At 46.3% G+C, this 13,855-nt stretch overlaps 2 long non-coding RNA genes across 3 annotated transcripts; one reads left to right on the top strand and one right to left on the bottom strand.

Annotated features, from left to right (window-relative positions):
• Positions 1-1,952: 1,952 nt before the first annotated feature.
• On the bottom strand, positions 1,953-12,147 carry LOC135578497 (uncharacterized). The gene is made up of 3 exons (XR_010470204.1): positions 11,468-12,147; positions 10,154-10,374; positions 1,953-6,012 (listed from the first exon to the last, which is right to left on the bottom strand). It is a non-coding gene; the product is annotated as an uncharacterized LOC135578497 (long non-coding RNA).
• LOC135578496 (uncharacterized) lies at positions 12,122-13,600 on the top strand. 2 transcript variants are annotated; one of them, XR_010470203.1, is made up of 4 exons: positions 12,122-12,272; positions 12,383-12,486; positions 12,624-12,734; positions 12,933-13,600. It is a non-coding gene; the product is annotated as an uncharacterized LOC135578496 (long non-coding RNA). The 2 variants fall into 2 exon arrangements; XR_010470202.1 differs by having other exon boundaries at positions 12,256-12,486.
• Positions 13,601-13,855: the final 255 nt, after the last annotated feature.

Below are 13,855 nucleotides of genomic sequence, written 5' to 3' on the forward strand. Positions count from 1 at the left end.
TGGTGAAAGCAGAATCACCACTGACATGAAGAAGAAGATTTAACACCAGCCCTCTTTTAGGTTTGCTTCAGTTTTGGTTTTTAACCCCTTGAACTTGAACTGGGTCTGGTCTGTCTGTCCTCACTTGCCAAATACCATTCCGGTGCCTTCACTACAAGAAAGTGGAGCTACCGAGCAAAAGAAGTCCAAGAGAGATGAACCCCAAAGCCAGCAGAACCAAAGGCTGCTGAGCACCACACAGATGCAGCCACTTGGAGGAGCTACAGCATTTTATCACACGGTTTCTGGTGACACAGCCTGAAGATCTGTTTAAACACATGACCCAGCTTAGTATCTGCCTGTACCCCAAAGAAGAGCAACATCAGCTCACAACTGGTGTTTTCTACAGGCCTGGGCCATAAACAAACGCACCAAACACAGAAAAACCAAAGGCTTAGAGCAGCTGAAATACAACTATTATTTCTCTGTTCCATCAACCAGTTAGGAAACTACCTATGGCTTGTGCACTTACAGAACAGAACACAATAACTAACAAAAAGAAAGTCTTTGATTCGGAAGAGATCAGTGCGTCTTTACAAGAAGTCATGAGTTCAACACACAAAGTCAGTATTCTCATTAGCAACGCACCTCCCCCGAAGAGGAACTCCTCACCTTTGATCAAATGTCAGCTGCAAGAGTGTGTAAACAAAACAAAACAACCCACACCAAAACCCACCCACATCCCAAAAGCTCCATTTACATTATACATCTATATATAACATGTCTTCGTAGATGATAACTGTTTAATTCATACTTCAGGTCCTTCAACTCCAGGAACCAGCTATGAAAGATAAACACCATTTTCTGTTTGAGTTCTACAAGCCCATATGCGACAGCTCTTGTTTTACAACATTTTAGCAGATGGAGACTTCAGGGTTGACCACAAAAGCGGTTTTTATATTCAACATGATCTTACTCTCCCAACAGATGAAGTCAGTTACGGCCAGACAAGCAGACAGAGAATGCTTAACAAAACAGAAATGAGTTCCCAGAGAACACACATTTTGGCTTTTGTCTTTGTTATTCACTTCCAGGAAACAATTCTGTCTAGAAATGCTGCAGTTGATTTCTAAAAGGACAAAGAACATGCTTCCTTTCATGAAGCATTTCTCCAGTCACTCATTCTTCCCCAGACTGGCGCTAGACTGGGAAGGTGGTTTCCTCTTTTCAACTTCTAGTGCTATGCATAGTCCAACAAGTAATAGAGAGCCTGAACCCTTCTACAGGCAGCAGGGAGCCAGGCAGCATTGCACTTTCCTGTGAAGAAAGTAAAGAACTGACTGTATACACATATGCAGGCACATCACAAGAAGAGCCAGAGGCCAAAAATGCATTGCAAAGAGCAAGTTTTATTTTAGTTACCTCTCCAATGGGGGATCTCCGAAGCCACACCTGAGCTCCAGGCAGAGGTGACACCAGCAGGGATGCAGGCGCTGGTCAGTTCAGCCCTGCTGGAAGATCCCTGGGCCTGCTGAGCTCGCCTGTATTTCAAGGCTTCAGGCAGGCGCCAGCTCCCGCTCTTTCTCACAACAAAGCAGGAATCAGACATAGTGACAAGGTGCCTGGAGTTTCTCACAGGCCTCTGTTATCTAACACAGAGGTTCTACTCATCCAGCACACAATGTCAGTTAAACAATGAGTGTGATGTATGTGCTTTTTCTACAGACTGGTGCAAGTCACTTGAGCATATTTACATTTAACTAATCTCCTCGCCAAATCGTCCGCTATATCCCCATACACCCATATACCTACTAAATTGTAACATTAATTCAGACCAATGTGCAGCTGCTATGGAAGTCAGCTATGTTGTAGTTATGGTGTTTGCCCCCAGTGTGGCTTCCCAGTCCAATTTTGGACTCAGGAAGTTTCAAAAATTATTCCAAGAGAGAGATTAAGACACAAACAAGGTCAGATGCTGCTAAACAATCTTATTTTATTTTTATGCCTAAAGACAGAGTAAAGACAATCTATTTAATTTTAACACATAAGCTTCAAGCATTCTTTGAGTTTTAGCAATTGAGAGTGATCATGCATTTTGCACTTTAACTCGCTGTATTTAGACCTTTACAGCAGGCCCAATTAAGCAAGCAGCGTGAGCAAGCATTTCTCTGTAACAAGCGGGCCTTAAGCATTTTATTTTAGCAAGCAAGCTTTGAGACAAAGAATTCACACTATCTCAGCCTTCCACACTTATGCCATGTGCTAACACAGAGTTGTTTTGTGTCATCTGAGGCTCATGTAGCTAAATGTGTAAAGTAATATCTCGGGTCTAAGAGCTGCAACATAGACAGTCCACTTCATCAGCCAAGATTTCTTATTCAACCTATGCCACTGTGTTGTTAGGGATTACGAGACTCTGATCTCGTTAGTATAATAGCATCTAGATAACAGCTCACAGCTAGTTGTGTTAATGACAGTTAATTCCTAACATTTGAGATAAACATTGCTTCTGAAATCAATACAACTCTGTGAAACACAGTAATGGCGCATATATGGATGAGATGTTGCTGGACAACAAATAGGAGAATATATAAATCATAGTTTGTAACGTCCCGGTTTAGAATCTAGAAGTCAGACTGAAGTATCAGAAGATGCCTTTTGAAAAATCCTGTCAGTTATCTTATCCTGTTTGTTTGCAAAAGTGGTTAAAGACTTATATTTTTTTAAACACCCCAGAACTGCCCCAGGTTATTTTACATGTTTAAAAGTTACTTCTGCTGAGAAAGTAATAAGTGAGTGCTGCTGCCTTCTCATGCCATCACAGTGAAGGTGTCTGGGCATGAGAGAAATGAGAAATGGTTGTCTAGAGAGGGGAAGAGTGCCTTGAAGTGTGGCCTGCATGCTCCTGGAAAAGGACTCCTTAAACTCCCCAGATCTAAAACAATATTGCGTTAAACTGGTTTTACCATTTTGTCGTGGTTTAACCCGAGCTAGCAATACAACCACGAGAGCTGCTCACACCTGCCCCCCACCCCTCCCCTTCCCAACAGGGGAGAGAATCAAAAGGGAAGGGAGAAACTTGGAGTGAGATAAACACACTGTAATAATATAACAAAATATTAATACACCACTAGTAAATATATATAGAGAGAGATAAAATAGAAAGAAAAGGTACGCAACCCAATTCTCACAAACTCTGTCCACACCGAGTAGCCGGTCCCAGGAAGGGGCACCTGGTCCCCACAGTTGATCCCAAAGAGATAAAAAAGGAAAAAGGCAGAAAAGCCCAGAGGCCTCTGCAAAAGGGCAAAGGGCCAAACAAAAGATCCCGCACCAAAACCTCCCCCAGCTCTGACAAAAAAAGAGAGAAGAAAAAAAACTATGCGTGCAAGAGAAAGCGCCCGAGAGACTGAGAGAGATTCCCCTCCCTCCTTAAATAATTAGCGTGACACTAATGGGATGAAATTCTTGTATTGATCAGCCTGGATGTCAGTCCAGCTCTGTCCCAGCTCTGCCCCCCTTCCTCAATACATCACACCTGTGGGCAGAGCAGTCAGAATGCCCTTGGCTCTCAGACCAGAGCAATAAAAAACATTAGTTCTGTGCTGGGGTGTTATCTCGTGTTCTCAAACTAAGTCCAAATAATAACTGTGCGAGCTGTGAACTACACAGGCAGGCACAGATAGCTCCCAATGCCATTAAATACACACAGCACCACTTGGTGGTGAAAGCGGAAACACCACTGACATGAAGATTTAACACCAGCCCTCTTTTAGGTTTGCTTCAGTTTTGGTTTTTAACCCCTCGGACATGAACTGGGTCTGGTCTGTCTGTCCTCACTTGCCAAATAACATTCTGGTGCCTTCACGATAAGAAAGTGGAGCTACCGAGCAAAAGAAGTCCAAGAGAGATGAACCCCAAAGCCAGCAGAACCAAAGGCTGCTGAGCACCACACAGATGCAGCCACTTGGAGGAGCTACAGCATTTTATCACACGGTTTCTGGTGACACAGCCTGAAGATATGTTTAAACATATGATCCAGCTTAGTATCTGCCTGTACCCCAAAGAAGAGCAACATCAGCTCACAACTGGTGTTTTCTACAGACCTGGGCCATAAACAAACGCATCAGACACAGAAAAACCAAAGGCTTAGAGCAGCTGAAATACAACTATTATTTTTCCGTTCCATCAACCAGTTAGGAAACTACCTATGGCTACCGATGGTCTCTTCAAACACGTTTTGCATTCTTATTACTACAGCACTAAAGAAAATTGGTATTTCGACCCCTACAGCCATTGCACTTTCTGTGATGGGTCAGAGTCCAGAAGAACCGAGCCTTCATAAGCTCTGTCCTCTGCTTCGGAGGGTGATGCTCCCTCCAGAAACGCCCACACCTCTCAGAGGAGGGAGAGCTGCTGTTGTCCCGGGGCTGCAGGCCCTTCATTTTCTGTTGACTATCAGTGTTCTTTATTGAATTATTGATTTCTTTTTACTGATGTATGGTTGGTCATTTTAATACGTTTGGGGATTTTCTGGATATTAGTTTTCCTTTATTCTACAAGGGGAAAATGGTGTGGTGTTATAGTTGAACTGAGTTTTTGTAAGCTGTATTCGGTTTTGTAAACTATGTCCAAGATTCCTACCTCATCCTGAAGCTATGCAGGTTGTATTCAGGTTCTTATCTTAGTTTGAGAATAGAGAGCTGAAAGTTAGTCCTTATCTTATCTTGAAAGTGTAGGATGTGCATCCAAGAATCTCACATGAACATATATTATAATGAACATATGGATAGTGCGCATGTGCTGTGACAAGAGGTGAAAAGGACACGAGTGAAGAAGACTACTTACTTCATCCTGAAGACCACCTAATCGACCACCAGAGGACACTGCGCATGCTTAGAGTAGTTCCAAAGATGTTGTAATTGATACTGTAAAATAGTTGTGCAATCTAATGAATATGCAACACATACGTCGTAAACCTAATGAATATGTATATGACCAAATTGTATAAATGTAGTGGAGTTCGAAACAGCTGTTGAAACCAGCTTTGGGTGTGAACCCTTGGTTTCCCAGCGCTGAAATAAAAGCAGTGCATATAACTACGTCCGTGGTTATGTGTTTCATTTGCTAAGTGAGACAAATTTTGATTCATACATGATATAGGACTAACACTGCTTTTGCCAGTGCCTAACCAGACTCTACTGAATGGAGCTTGGGACTTGATACAAGGCTTCATGCAAATTTGGAAGCAGAGGGACCAGGGGATGTGTCTCAAGCAATACTACAGGCTGTTTCAAAACCATGGTCCCAATTTCACACGCAGAGTGATTTCCAATTGGGTCCATCTTTCCAAAACATCCTGTGCTTGGGGGAGAGTTGTGGAAACAAACCTGAGATGGGTCCTATGTTACCTCTGTTCCTGCTCCTCGTCCCATAGTACCGTGGCGGAATTCCTCTTCTGAAAGTGGTTGTTTTGAAGTAAATAAAACGTCTGTTGGCAGGAATTGTGGGAATTCAAATACATGGTTATTACACCTTTGGACAAATGTTTGCGTTAAAAACGGCGGCAAATTTTCTCTCCTTCTCCCTATATATGTGTACGCAGACTGTATAGTTTATAAAGACATGTAAATATAGAAAATTAAATCTATAAATGTGAGCACACAGAAGCCCACAGGAGACCACCGGAGACTGCAGGAGACCATCGGAGACTGAAGGACACCGCTAGAAACCACAGGACACCATTGGCTCTGCATCTTGGTTTAAAAAGGAAAAAGGTTTTCACATTTCAGCAAATAATTAAGACTTTTGTATTCTCTCTCCTTCTCCCTATATATGTGTCTATGGACAATATAGTTTATAAAAATATGTACATATAGACAATAACAACTATAAATGCATGCACACAGAAGCCCACTGGAGACCGCCGGAGATTGCAGGAGACCGTGGGAGACTGAAGGACACCACTGGAAACCACAGGACGCCACTGGAGAACGTCGGAGACCAAAGGACACCGTGGGACCTGCACCTTGCCTGGAAAAAGGAAAAGTTTCTTAACATTTTACAAATACTTCAGACTTTTCCTTTCTCTCTCTCTCTCCCTCTGTAAATAATAGAAATGCAGTACGGGAGAAAGGGAGAAAAAGTCTTCTTTTGAACTTACAATCATTATGATGCGATCTGCTACAATAATAGATTTTAACATTAAAACAAACATGCTCCTAGTGATGCATCTAGTAAAAAAATAGGAAAGATTTGTATCAGTTCTAGTGTAACATTGTATCTGGTGAGACTGTGGCTTCCCTAGATGTCAGCTGGGGAATAGAGAGGCTGCAGGAGAGTTTGTTGACAGAAAGCGGGAAACGTGGATTTTTTTTCCCAGTTAACTTTTTCTTTCCCCTTTCCTCTTCTTCCCACCCCTGTTTAGGCTCACGACCTTCCAAAAGCTGTTGCGGCAGATCACACACAAGTCCCTGCCATTTGCTCGAACTCTGAAACACCATCAGGCAGATACGTTATTGGGATATTGTCTTGCGTGCTGCTGGGCCAAGAAGTGACACGAACGCCGTGTAAACACGGGCAGTGATGCCTCCTGGTCAGCAGTCACAGGCTGGCCTCAGTAATTGCTGTGAGACTAATCCCACACAGGACCAACAGTATATGCTTCTGTCTTGTCAGCTTCATGAACAGGGCAAGTCGAGGAAAAAAATGCTCTTCTGTTAACTTAAAGTCATCATCTATGCTATCTGCAGCAATAAGAGATTTTAACATTTAAAAAAAAATTCCTCATTATGCATCTATTAGTAAAACTGAGAAGAATTGTATCAGATCTAGTGTACAATTGTATCTGCTGAGACCGTGGCTTCAGTACAAGAAAGCTGGGAATCTAGAAGCTGCAGGAAAATTTCTTTACAAAAACTGGTAAACTTGGATTTTTTTTTTTTTCCCACCATTAACCTTTTTCCCCCCCTTCCTCTTTTTCCCATCCCTGTTTATGCTCATAACCTTGCAAAGGCTATTGCAGCAGCAACACGTTTAGGTTGATTACTCCCCTGTCTTGTAGATGACAGGGTCTGATTCGGGGCCAGAACCCCAAAGGCTTCCTCCCAAGGGTGCTGGGCGGAGTTGGGGTGGGCGGGGCTGCACACGTGTGGCTCTGTCACGCCCGCGTCACAATGCCAGCACCCGGCAACGCCGCACTCACAATGCCCAGGCAGGATCAAAAGGAGCAGCCGGGTCTCGTGTCCACTGCCAGAGCCGGCCCGGGGGCAGCCCCAACACATCCCACAGGAAGCACTTGAGGAGCTGGTGGAATCACAGGGCAGGGGCTGAGGGAGGAAGACTTTGCATGAGGCTGCTGGAGGTTCTCTACTGCAAGACAATCTGCTGCCAGGGCCACCTTCCAAGCTCAGCTCATGGATGGAAATGCATTTGGGCACTCTCGGAAGTCCGGGAGATGGCTCCAGCTCAAGGTAGGATAGGGTAGGATAGGCGAGGGATTGGGCAGGTCCTGGGAGGCGTGAGCAGCCTGTGGGAAAAGGAGCCAGGTCTGGCTCACATGCTCAGGGAACAGCCGATCGCCAGCACTGGGGTCAGGAAGGAATTTTTTCCCCCGGGGCAGATTGGCCCTGGTCCCCGGGGGTTTTTTGCCTTCCTCTGCAGCATTGAGCATGACCACTTTGCAGAGCTCCTCTGGGCCCTTTTGGCTCGGTTCCCGCCTGCTGCTCAAGCACCAGGAACATGGCCTCTCGTGCCCTGCAGCTGGGGGGAGGAAGGCTTTTGCCCCCCGCCCAGGTGGGACAGCAAGTGTCTCCGGGGGTTTTTTGCCTTCCTCTGCAGCGTTGAGCACGGCCCCTTGCCACGGCTTCTTTGGGCCATTTGGGCTGGGTGCCTGCTGCTCCACGAGTTGGCCCTAAACTTAGCTAGAACAGCCTACCTAAACCAGCATAGAACAACTCACCTAAACCAACCTTAAACAACCTAAACCAGTCTGCGTTAAAAAACTTCAATCAGCCACCAACAACCTAAGCAGAACCTTAAACAATCTACAACAAATTACCTAAACCAACCTAAACCAAACAAAATAAACCAACCTAAACACCCTAAAACAAACCTATGCAAACCAAATGATCTAAAAAATCCTACCTAGAACAACCTAAAACTACATAAACCGGCATTTCTCAGCCAACCTTAAGCAACCTGTAACCAAACAGGCTAAACAAACCGAAACCAACCAATCTTAACGTAAAACAACCATTAAACAATCTCAAACAACTTCAAAACAATCTGATAAAGGATAAAACTACCTAAAACAACCCATCTAAACCAACCTCAAAAATATGAAACCAAATGACATAACCTGACCAAAATGACCCAAAGCAAACAACCCAAAGCTAAATAGAACCACTGAAACCAGCCTACAATCACCAAGCTAAAAACCAATCTAAATCAACTCAACTTCAACAACAAAGCTAAAACACCCTAAAAAACCTCAACAACAAAAATCCCACCAACAGCCACCCGTCCCCATGCAGTGTCTCACTTGGATGTGTCTGCAGTCTTGGAAGCTTGACTACCCCAGGTTCTCCTACAAATGGACCCTGAGCTTGTTTGGAGGTTCTCAAGCACAGCGCAGCTACCGTATACCCTTGATCTAGCAACAGTTCGCCTCTAGCGGGGAAGGTCGTCCTCTTTGAGCAAGGCAGGGAAACATGTGGAGCAGGGAAGGAGGACGGGGACATCTGCTTAGACAGCAGAAACAGCCCAATCAAGCCTGGTGATTAGTGGGGGGACACATGTCCCAGCGAGATTGCAGTCACATCCAAATCATCCAGACACAACCTAAACCCAACAAAACACAATGAAAATCTAACCAAAGCTCCTAAAGCACCCTCAACAACCAATCTAAACCACCCCAACCTGAAGGAACCCATCTTCAAAACATGCAACGTAAATAACACCGCCTAAAACAATCTACCAAAAAGTAACTAAACCAACCTAAACCAAACAACCTGAACCAACCTTAACAGAAACCCTTCAAGCAACCTAAACAATGTAAACCAAACCTGCCTAAACCAACCTACCTAAAAAAAGACACCCACCAACCCACCTAAACTGCTTACTGAAAAGAAACAACCTAAAATAACCAACCAAACAACCAACTTAAAATCATCTAAACAAACCTAAACCAAACTACTGAAAATGGCCTCAACGAAAACAGCTTCAGATACACCACCTACAACAACCAGCGGAAGACACCTTCAACCAAAAATCAGCTACATCAAGCAACCTGAACCCACCAGCCTTCAGCAAACAGCCTCTCACAACCACCCTCAAAGAACCTGCCTCAAACCAACCTCAAACGACCGCACCAAACTGCACCAAGCTACTAAAACCAGAAACCTCAACCAAACTAACACAACCAGTGCTAAAGAATCGTCAGAAAACAGCACCAACCAAAGAACCCAGCAAAACCAAGAAAAATAAACCTCCGAAGCTAAACAACATAGATCAGCAGTAAGAAAATCACATCACACAACCTAAACCAACGCACCTAAACTAACCAACTGAAACCAAGCTAAACCATCAAACCTGAAACAAGCAATCTAAGACCGCCAACCTAAACCAAGCTTAACAAACCTTAACCTAAAACAACCAGCCTTCAGTGACCTATGAACACACAACCTACCAACAATGTCATATGGTGCCAAACAACCAGTCTCAAAAAGCCTACCAAAGCCAACTCATACAAACTGACCTAAACCACCCAAATGAAACCAACTTAAAAAAAAAAAACAAAACCAAAACAACAACAACAACAACAGAAACAACATCAACAACAAAAACAGAACACCAAAGAAGGTAGAAAGAAACAGGCAAAACCCAAACAAGTTACAGACAAAGAAGGCAGATGTAGGAAACAGGATGCAGAGATGTTGCATGGGGACCCAGTGCTTTGGAGCAGCCACTGGTGTCCTGTCAGGAACAGGAAGGATTCGCAGCTGCCACTCGGCACCTCTCCCTGCGGGCAACACAAGCCCCTGGCAGGGACCACAGCGCTTCTCGTGCATCCCTGCCCAAGAAGCACAGCAGCAAAACAAGGTGTGGAAGGCAAAAAGTCTGCTCGTCATCACTACATGTGATGCTTTGGAAAAGATCCCACAGTACCACATACCTCTTCTTCTTTTGTGCATGGTCAGTCCCGCGCCTCGTTCTCAAGGTTCTCCCTCTGAGGAACCAGGGAAAGCTTGGCCTCTATTCCTGCTGCTGCTCTCTGCAGCTCTGGGACTTGCCTTTGCCAGCCCGCAAGGGCTGTTTTTTCAAGCTAACCTGAAGAATGCATCAGCCTGCTCCGGGCTACACGTGGGCTTGTGTTAAGGACTGTGAGCATTGGCTCTGAAACAGAGTGAGAAACAGAAATGACATGAAATATCAGAACATGAAATAACATAAAATGAAGGAAATTTTAAAAATAAATAAAATAAAAAAAAAATAAAATAGAAACACTTGTATCCATTGTGTTTTGTGTCCTGGAAAGTGGTTTTGAGGGAAGAGTGAAGGAAGGGAGAGGGAAAGGGGAAGGGCAGGGGGGAAGGGAAGAGAAGGCAGAAGAGAAAAGAAAGCCCTGACAGAGCCCTGAGGGCTCCATACCTGAAATTGTGCTGGTTTGACTGAAAGTGAACTCATTTTCTTCATGGAGTTAGAAACCTTTCTTTTTCACAGCTCGCACAGTCATTATTTGGAATTAGTTTGAGGAGACGAGATAACACCCCAGCACAGAGCTAATGTGTTTAATTGCTCTGGTCTGAGAGCCAAGGGCATTCTGACTGCTCTGTCCACAGATGTGATGTGTCGAGGAAGGGGGGCGGAGCTGGGACAGAGCTGGACTGACATCCAGGCTGATCGATAAGAGTCTTTCATCCCATTAGCGTCATGATAATTATTTAAGGAGGGAGGGGATCTCTCTCACTCTCTGAGGCGTGCAGTGTAATCTTGATAAACTGGCCACATGGGTCAAGAAAGCCACCTGGCAACCAAACAGACCCATTGCACTCTTCTGCTCAGCACATCAAGATTTGCCCTCTAAGTCTCGGCAATTTCTTAAATATCACCAATAATCAACACAGGTTTCAAACAGCAACATGGCATGACAAAATAATACACACTTCTCTTTAAGTCCACTCCTTTTTTTAATCTTTGCCTACACCTTCAGGAAATGTCAAACCAAACTAACTACTGAGCAGTTCAACACACAACCCACGCAAAATAAAGGCTACCAATTAGGAACCCGATTACAAGTAGCAATCGTGCAACTGCTACTCTATGGCACGGCTGCCCCGAGCCGATCACCCCTAGAGATGAAGTCCAAGGGAGAAACTACTCAGCTGGCAAATATTCCAAAAACACGTTTTGCTCACAGATCTTACAGCAAGTTTTCCCTCAGCAAACAAAAGATTAAACAGCAACAACAAGCAGAAATAATACTCACAAGTCCGTAACATCTTCTATGCTTGAACATCCATAGAAGTGCCTTGGAGCCAGAAAAGCACTGTCTCTTCAAACACGTTTTGCATTCTTAACACTACAGCACTAAAGAAATATCAGAATCCCTTAGCAGAGTAGAATTCTGCAACACAACTACCAGGTTTGTCGTGCTGGTAAAACATATCGTCCAAAGATCTGCAGCTCTTGCTCTTTGCTGAAGACAAAAGGCCGATGAGCCGGTTCCAGCAGAGGCAAACCAAATCTAAGCACTGACAGGGCTGCAGAGCAAAATGGCCCCGCAATGGGGCCTCGTGGCCCCGGGGGCCGCTATGCCGGCCACCGCAGCGGCCGTTGGGGACGCCACGAGCCTCTGTGATGGCAGTTGAAGCACAGCTGTGCCAGCTGCGCCATCGCTCCGAGAGAAGAGGCCGCAGACGACAGCGCCGGATCGACGCGAAGAAGAGAGAGGAGGCTCAGGGACCCCCTGGGATGGCTCCGCCGCCCAAACAGCGGCTGCCTGGCGGGAGCAGCAGCACCGCCCACAGGCAGGAGGAGCCCATGGAGATTGACCCACTCCGGGAAGAGGCGGAGCCCATGGAGGTGGATCCGCCTCAGGCGGGGCTGCTGGGGCACAGCACCAGCATGGCCGGACCGCCTCCGGCGCCGTGGTGCCCGAAGCGCCGCAGGACGGCCGGGGGCTCTCCCAGAGCCCCCAAACAGGCACCTGGCCGCAAGCAGCGCCGCCCCCGCAGCCGCCACTAGCCACCTCCGGGGGATGGGCCGGACCAGCAGCCGCTCTGGAGCCACAGGTGAGCCCGGCTTCCCAGCCCGCACCCCCGGCCCTCCTGCCGGGGCATCTCCTCTGCCCTGGGGCCTGGGCAAGAGGCGAGGAGGGTCGCTGCCATCTTCTGGTCGGCAGCCCCAGAGCACCGGGAGGAGTCCTTAGGAGCCACCACACAGCGGGGGACAGCGCCACAGACCCGAGGACAGCGCTGGAGCTGGAGCTTGCCTTCAAGGGAAAAGGTTTTCATGTTGCACAAATAATTCAGACTTTTTCTTTCTCTCTCCTTCTCCCTGTAGACGTGTATACAGACTATAGAGTTAATGGAAATATAGAAAGTAAAAACCAGATAGATTTATATGTGTGTGTGTGTGCACAGAAGCCCACTGGAGAGCGCCAGACACCGTTGGGGACCGAAGGACACCGTGGGATCTGCACCTTGCGTTAAAGAAAGGAAAAGTTTGGAGACGTGGAGACCAAACCTTACGAGGTATGCTTTTTATTCAGAGCCTGGTCTTTTGGAGCCCTTGTCTTACTCCTCGGTTTGGGTGAGATGCAAGGGTCTCCTTTACTTATGTGTTCTCTGCTCCTCTCCCTCCCCTCTTGCTGTTTTCCTCCATCATCTCTGTTGTGTCTTCTTGTTCCATTCAGTAATTCTCATCTCTGGCATTTTGTTTTTTCTTCCCAGGTTTGGTCAGGAATTCTTGACAGGACTGCTGGAAGGATTTTTCGAAGGTGAGAGGCATTTGGGCACTCTCCCAAGTCCGGGAGATGGCTCCAGCTCAAGGTAGGATAGGGTAGGATAGGCGAGGGCTTGGGCAGGTCCTGGGGGGCATGAGCAGCCTGTGGGAAAAGGAGCCAGGTCTGGCTCACATGCTCAGGGAACAGCCGATCGCCAGCACTGGGGTCAGGAAGGAATTTTTCCCCCGGGGCAGATTGGCCCTGGTCCCCGGGGGTTTTTTGCCTTCCTCTGCAGCATTGAGCATGACCACTTTGCAGAGCTCCTCTGGGCCCTTTTGGCTCGGTTCCCGCCTGCTGCTCAAGCACCAGGAACATGGCCTCTCGTGCCCTGCAGCTGGGGGGAGGAAGGCTTTTTTTTTCCCCCAGGTGGGACAGCAAGCGTCTCCGGGGGTTTTTTGCCTTCCTCTGCAGCGTTGAGCACGGCCCCTTGCCACGGCTTCTTTGGGCCATTTGGGCTGGGTGCCTGCTGCTCCACGATTGGCCCTAAACTTAGCTAGAACAGCCTACCTAAACCAGCATAGAACAACTCACTTAAACCAATCTTAAAGAAGTGCAACCAACTAACCAGCCTTCAAGAAGCTAAAATAAATTGAAAATAAACAGTTGTATCCCTTGTGTTTTGTGTCCTTCAAAGTGTTTTGGAGGTGGGAGAGGCGGGTGGGGGGAGAAGGGCATGGCTGCTCTGAACCGATCACCCCCTAAAGATGAATTCCAAGGGACAAACTACTCAGCTGGCAAATATTCCAAAAACACAGATCTTACAGCAAGTTTTCCCTCAGCAAACAAAAGATTAAACAGCACCAACAAGCAGAAATAATACTCCCAAGACTGAACCATCTTCTACGAGATTTTCCCGTACCGGCCGACACC

This window comes from Columba livia, chromosome 2 (assembly GCF_036013475.1).
Source record: "Columba livia isolate bColLiv1 breed racing homer chromosome 2, bColLiv1.pat.W.v2, whole genome shotgun sequence".
Taxonomy (NCBI): Eukaryota; Metazoa; Chordata; class Aves; order Columbiformes; family Columbidae; genus Columba; species Columba livia.